Genomic DNA, 6,978 nt, shown 5'->3' with positions numbered 1-6,978 from the left:
AGCAGTGAAATGAAGTGAGTGATTTGTTTCCGGTGAGAGTGGGGCTGAGACAGGGATGTGTGATGTCGCCATGGTTGTTTAACTTGTATGTTGATGGAGTGGTGAGAGAGGTGAATGCTCGAGTGCTTGGACGAGGATTAAAACTGGTAGACGAGAATGACCATGAATGGGAGGTAAATCAGTTGTTGTTTGCGGATGATACTGTACTGGTTGCAGACAGAAGAGAAGCTTGGCCGATTAGTGACAGAATTTGGAAGGGTGTGTGAGAGAAGGAAGTTGAGAGTTAATGTGGGTAAGAGTAAGGTTATGAGATGTACGAGAATAGAAGGTGGGGCAAGGTTGAATGTCTTGTTAAATGGAGAGTTATTTGAGGAGGTGGATCAGTTTAAGTACTTGGGGTCTGTTGTTGCAGCAAATGGTGGAGTGGAAGCAATGTACATCAGAGAGTGAATGAAGGTTGCAAAGTGATGGGGGCAGTTAAGGGAGTAGTAAAAAATAGAGGGTTGGGCATGAATGTAAAGAGAGTTCTATATGAGAAAGTGATTGTACCAACTGTGATGTATGGATCGGAGTTGTGGGGAATGAAAGTGATGGAGAGACAGAAATTGAATGTGTTTGAGATGAAGTGTCAAAGGAGTATGGCTGGTGTATCTCGAGTAGATAGAGTTAGGAACGAAGTGGTGAGGGTGAGAACGGGTGTAAGAAATGAGTTAGCAGCTAGAGTGGATATGAATGTGTTGAGGTAGTTTGGCCATGTTGAGAGAATGGAAAATGGCTGTCTGCTAAAGAAGGTGATGAATGCAAGAGTTGATGGGAGAAGTACAAGAGGATTGATTGATTGATTTAAAGTTTTCAGGCATCCTGACATCTGAGGTCATTGATGCCGGTAACATTCAATTTATGTATACAAAAAGAAAAAATAAAATAAAATAAAAAATAAAAGAGTATTCAATTAAAATCATAAAAGTTGAATGTCATAAAAGTTAAATATTTTTCAGAAGACCTGCTTCTGAAATAAATCTAAAAATGCCACTTGCATGGTAGGACACATCATTTCCAAGAATCTTGGCAAGGATGAACCTGCCACCCTCACCTCGAGCCTCAAACAAATATCTATTCCGCAAGTTGTTATAATTGGGGCATTCGGTCAACAAATGCCTTACTCTTAGAGGTACTAAACAGTCGTCACAATACGGTTGCTGTTGGCCCTTCAGCAGAAACTCGTGTGTCAACCGAGTGTGACCAATACGGAGACGACAAAGAGACGTCTCCCATTTTCGGGGCATCATATTATACCTCCAAGGATATATGTCATTTGTTATCTCTCGCATTTTATTGCCATCTTAACTATCCCATTGCTGTTGCCATTTATTGCAAACCAATTTCTTGATGTCAGGTAAGAAATCATTACAGGGAATGGGATACCTTCTTGGCAGCAACTCGGATGCAGCCTCCTTAGCCAGTGAATCTGCCTTCTCATTCCCGGACACACCTACATGTGCTGGAACCCAACAAAATTGAACTGTTATACTTCTCCGTCCAATAATGAAAAGCCATTCTAAAATCTTTAAAACTAGAGGGTTATTAGAATTAAAAACTTCCATAGCTTGAAGGACACTCCTTGCATCACTAAAAATTGTAAAATTACCCTCCTTCTCCAACGCTATTTTCTCAATAGCGGTTAATATGCCATACAGTTCGGCACTAAATATGGAAGCGGTCAGAGGAAGTGCACCTCTACAATTAAAACCATTACTATGTACTCCAAATCCAACGCCAGCATCAGATTTGGAGCCATCAGTATAAATAAAAGTTGATCCTCTATGTTCTTTAACATGTTCATTAAAAAGAGACCTGGCTTCTAGGTCTGACATATTCTTCTTATCTCCAATAAAATATTTACAAAAAGATATCTCTGGTAACTTCCATGGAGGCGTTGATGATACCTTGAATGGAAGTACCTTATTTCTAATTATATCCAGACTATTTAATAGTCGTTTCACCCGAAAGCCATAAGGTTGAGGAGATTTTGGGTGCAACTCAAAGTATGATGCGTGTCTTACAAGGCTTGCAGTCTGAAAGGCTAGAGAGTTAGGGAGTCTTTGCAATCTAAACCAATACCGAAGAATGGAAGACATTCGGTAAAAGTCTAGAGGTAAGTCTCCAGCATCAACAAGGAGACTTGGGATAGGCGAGGTTTTAAAAGCTCCAGTAGACAATCTAATACCTGCATGATGTATCGAGTCTAATATTTTTAACCGGATTGGGGTGGCTGAAGAATATACCTCACAACCATAACTAATTTTGGAAAAAATCAAGGCCTTGTATAATTTTAAAATAGTATTGCGGTCTGCCCCCCACGATGTATGGGACAATACTTTTAAGATATTCAGAGCTTCAACACATTTAGCTTTTAATGCTTTTAAGTGAGAAACCCATGTAAGCCTACAATCAAATATCAAACCTAAAATGAATGAATGATTTAAAGTTTTCAGGCATCCTGACATCTAAGGTCATTGACGCCGGTAACATTTAATTTATGTATACAAAAATAAAAAATGAAATAAAATAAAAAATTAAAGAGTATTCAATTAAAATCATAGAAATTGAATGTCATAAAAGTTAAATATTTTTCAGAAGACCTGCTTCTGAAAGAAATCTAAAAATGCCACTTGCATGGTAGGACACATCATTTCCAAGAATCTCGGCAAGGATGAACCTGCCACCCTCACTTCGAGCCTCAAACAAATATCTATTCCGCAAGTTGTTATAATTGGGGCATTCGGTCAACAAATGCCTTACTGTTAGAGGTACTAAACAGTTGTCACAATACGGTTGGTGTTGGCCCTTCAGCAGAAACTCATGTGTCAACCGAGTGTGACCAATACGGAGACGACAAAGAGACGTCTCCCATTTTCGGGGCATCATATTATACCTCCAAGGAGATATGTCATTTGTTACTTCCCTCATTTTATTGCCATCTTGACTAACCCATTGCTGTTGCCATTTATTGCAAACCAATTTCTTGATGTCAGGTAAGAAATCCTTACAGGGAATGGGATACCTTCTTGGCAGCAACTCGGATGCAGCCTCCTTAGCCAGTGAATCTGCCTTCTCATTCCCAGACACACCTACATGTGCTGGAACCCAACAAAATTGAACTATTATACCTCTCCGTCCAATAAGGAAAAGCCATTCTAAAATCTTTAAAACTAGAGGATTATTAGAATTAAAAACTTCCATAGCTTGAAGGACACTCCTTGCATCACTAAAAATTGTAAAATTACCCTCCTTCTCCAACGCTATTTTCTCAATAGCGGTTAATATGCCATACAGTTCGGCACTAAATATGGAAGCGGTCAGAGGAAGTGCACCTCTACAATTAAAACCATTACTATGTACTCCAAATCCAACGCCAGCATCAGATTTGGAGCCATCAGTATAAATAAAAGTTGATCCTCTATGTTCTTTAACATGTTCATTAAAAAGAGACCTGGCTTCTAGGTCTGACATATTCTTCTTATCTCCAATAAAATATTTACAAAAAGATATCTCTGGTAACTTCCATGGAGGCGTTGATGATACCTTGAATGGAAGTACCTTATTTCTAATTATATCCAGACTATTTAATAGTCGTTTCACCCGAAAGCCATAAGGTTGAGGAGATTTTGGGTGCAACTCAAAGTATGATGCGTGTCTTACAAGGCTTGCAGTCTGAAAGGCTAGAGAGTTAGGGAGTCTTTGCAATCTAAACCAATACCGAAGAATGGAGGACATTCGGTAAAGGTCTAGAGGTAAGTCTCCAGCATCAACAAGGAGACTTGGGATAGGCGAGGTTTTAAAAGCTCCAGTAGACAATCTAATACCTGCATGATGTATCGAGTCTAATATTTTTAACCGGATTGGGGTGGCTGAAGAATATACCTCACAACCATAACTAATTTTGGAAAAAATCAAGGCCTTGTATAATTTTAAAATAGTATTGCGGTCTGCCCCTCATGATGTATGGGACAATATTTTTAAGATATTCAGAGCTTAAACACATTTAGCTTTTAGCGCTTTTAGGTGAGAAACCCATGTAAGTCTACAGTCAAATATCAAACCTAAAAATTTGGTTTCCGATACACATGGTATCCGTTGACCTTTAATGTATATATCCGGGTCTGGATGTACTCCCCGGATACGACAAAAATGGACAATGGTAGTTTTACTTGTCAAGAACTTAAATCCATTCATGTCAGCCCACTGGATAATTTTATCAATAGAGAGTTGGATTTTTCTCTCATTGCCATTCTAGTACCAGCAAATGATATTGAGAGATCATCCACAAATAATGTTGAGAGAACATCCTGGGGAATGGCTGAGGATATCCCATTAATTGCTAGTGCAAAAAGGGTTACACTCAGCACACTACCCTGAGGAACTCCTTCTTCCTGGCACTTACTCTCTGATAGAGTTTCCCCCACTCTCACTTGAAAAACTCTACGTGAAAGAAATGCCTGAATAAATAGTGGCAGCTCTCCTCTCAATCCCAATTCATGAATGGTTTTAAGTATACCATATCTCCATGTGGTATCATATGCCTTTTCAAGGTCAAAAATACTGTAACATGGTGCTGTTTGGAAGCAAAGGCTTCACAAATAGAAGACTCAAGTCGTATCAACACATCAGTCGTTGAGTGTATTTTTCGGAATCCACATTGAATCGGTGATAAAATACCTTTCCTTTCAAGGTACCATATCAGCCTTGCATTGACCATCTTATCCATGATTTTACATAAACAAGATGTCAATGCAATAGGACGATAGTTTACTGCTAAAAACTTGTCTTTACCGGGTTTTAAAAAGGCTAAAATAATGGCTAGTTCCCAAACACTTGGGTAACTATGATCATGCCATATTCTATTAATAATGCTTAAAATAAATAGCTTTGTATTAAAATGTACATGTTTAATCATTGCATATGGAATTCCATCGGGTCCAGGGGCTGTATCGTTGCAATGAGCAAGTGCGGAATCAAATTCTCTTTCAGTGAAAGGAGAATTATATGACTCTTCCCTTCTTGTTGCAAAATTTAAAATTTTCTTTTCTTCAGTGCTCCTATACTGGTGACCAGGGGCTCCTTCACACTTGCTGGATACATTTGAAAAATGATTAGCCAGGGCATTGCTAACTTCATTTGCTTCAGTTACATACTGGCCATTCACCTTCAACACTGGTGGTGGGTTGGGGGTGAATTTGCCAGCTATCTTTTTTACTTTCCTCCACACAGAAGATAGTGGTGTTCTACTATTAATGGAGGAAACAAAAGACATCCATGACTGGCGCCTTGCTTCTTTCATGGCACGACGGAACTGTGCTCTACATTTCTTGTACATAGTTAAATTCTCATCAGTTCTGCGTCTACGCAATCGTGTTAGAGATCTTCTTGTGGCTCTGTGGAGTGCAGTTAGTTCTGAAGACCACCACGGGACTGGTCGTCGTTTGAATAACCCTGTTGTTTTGGGAATTGAATTGACTCCTGCTGTATGAAGAGTTCCATTCAGTAGGTCTATGGCATCATCAACACTTTCAAACTGTTCTGCTCTCCCTTCGATTTCACTTAGCTCGGAAAATTTAACCCAGTCTGCCTTGTCTAGATTCCAACGTGGCGATCTTTGCAAAGGCGGACCCTTGTTGGTGTTTATAATGATTGGTGCATGATCACTAGTATGCCAATCATCTAATGTCCTCCAATCAAAATCAAGAAGGCAGTTAGAGCTTGCAATTGAAAGGTCAATGCATGACAAAGTACCTGTCTGAACATGGAAGTGTGTGGGCTCTCCTGTGTTAAGGAGTCCCACATCCTCATTCTCCACAATTGATGAGATAATATTGCCCCTTGTGTTGGCCAAAACATCACCCCATAAAGGATGTCTACCATTCATATCTCCCAGTAAGAGAAAAGGTTGAGGGAGTTGTTGAATGACCTCTGCTAAATCATCATATAAAAAATTATCATTTGGAGGTAAGTACAGAGAGCATATTGTATATTTTCTCCCTATATCAATTTGTACAACAACTGCCTGCAGGGTTGTACGTATAGATATAGGTATTTGGGGAACATCTCGACGAATGTACATCGAGACTTCCGCCATGGCTCCCTACTCCGTGATCATAAGGTGTCCTATAACTAATATATTCGCGAGGACAAGGGGTATTAGCATCAAGCTTGCTCTCCTGGAGACATACAATTATGGGGGAATGCTCGTGAAATAAGAGCTTAAGTTCTTCATATTTGGCCCTCAAACCCTGACAATTCCATTGCAAAATGGATGAAAAAACTATGTATTATTTTCTGGAAGACATCTTTGATGAGGTCTTCCCATTGACAGTTTTTGATTTGACAATATTTTCTGTAGGCTTTTTAAGTTTGGGTCTTGATAAATTAGGTTTTATACTAGCCTTTTCAGTGTTGTTGTTACCTAATTCTTGTGGGGGATGGTGGACCTCCACTTGAATTTTTGATTGATTCAAGAAGTTTTCCTGTTGATCTGAAATATCAACAGGCAAAACATCATATCTATTTGATGTCATAACTTTGGTGTTTTTAATGGATGGGGGTGAGAGAGATGGAGGTCTCTCTCTTTTCCTATTGACAGGTGGTGATTTATTAGGTTTTGATGTTTTCCCCACTACAGGCGCACCTGATAATTCTGTTTCATGTGGAACCTCCATCAAATCAGGCAAAGATATAGCCTGAGAGAGGTTAGTATTATCCTTTGTAGTGGGGGACAAAGGTTTACTAGAGGTGAGAAAGGTCTTACGTGATATTCTTGCCTTATCCTCTAGAATTCTATCAGAAGATGGCAAATTTCTTTTCTGGGGAATAGAGGCAGTATTAGGTGGGTTGGATGTCTCCTGCCTCATTTTTTCTCCCGATTTCAATACTTTTGCATAACTTGCTGATTTACTCAATAGTCTCTTGGCATGCCCCACA

The sequence above is a fragment of the Palaemon carinicauda genome, chromosome 14, assembly GCF_036898095.1.
Source record: "Palaemon carinicauda isolate YSFRI2023 chromosome 14, ASM3689809v2, whole genome shotgun sequence".
Taxonomy (NCBI): domain Eukaryota; kingdom Metazoa; phylum Arthropoda; class Malacostraca; order Decapoda; family Palaemonidae; genus Palaemon; species Palaemon carinicauda.
The sequence above is the reverse complement of the archived record's forward strand: the minus strand, read 5'-3'. Positions refer to the sequence as shown.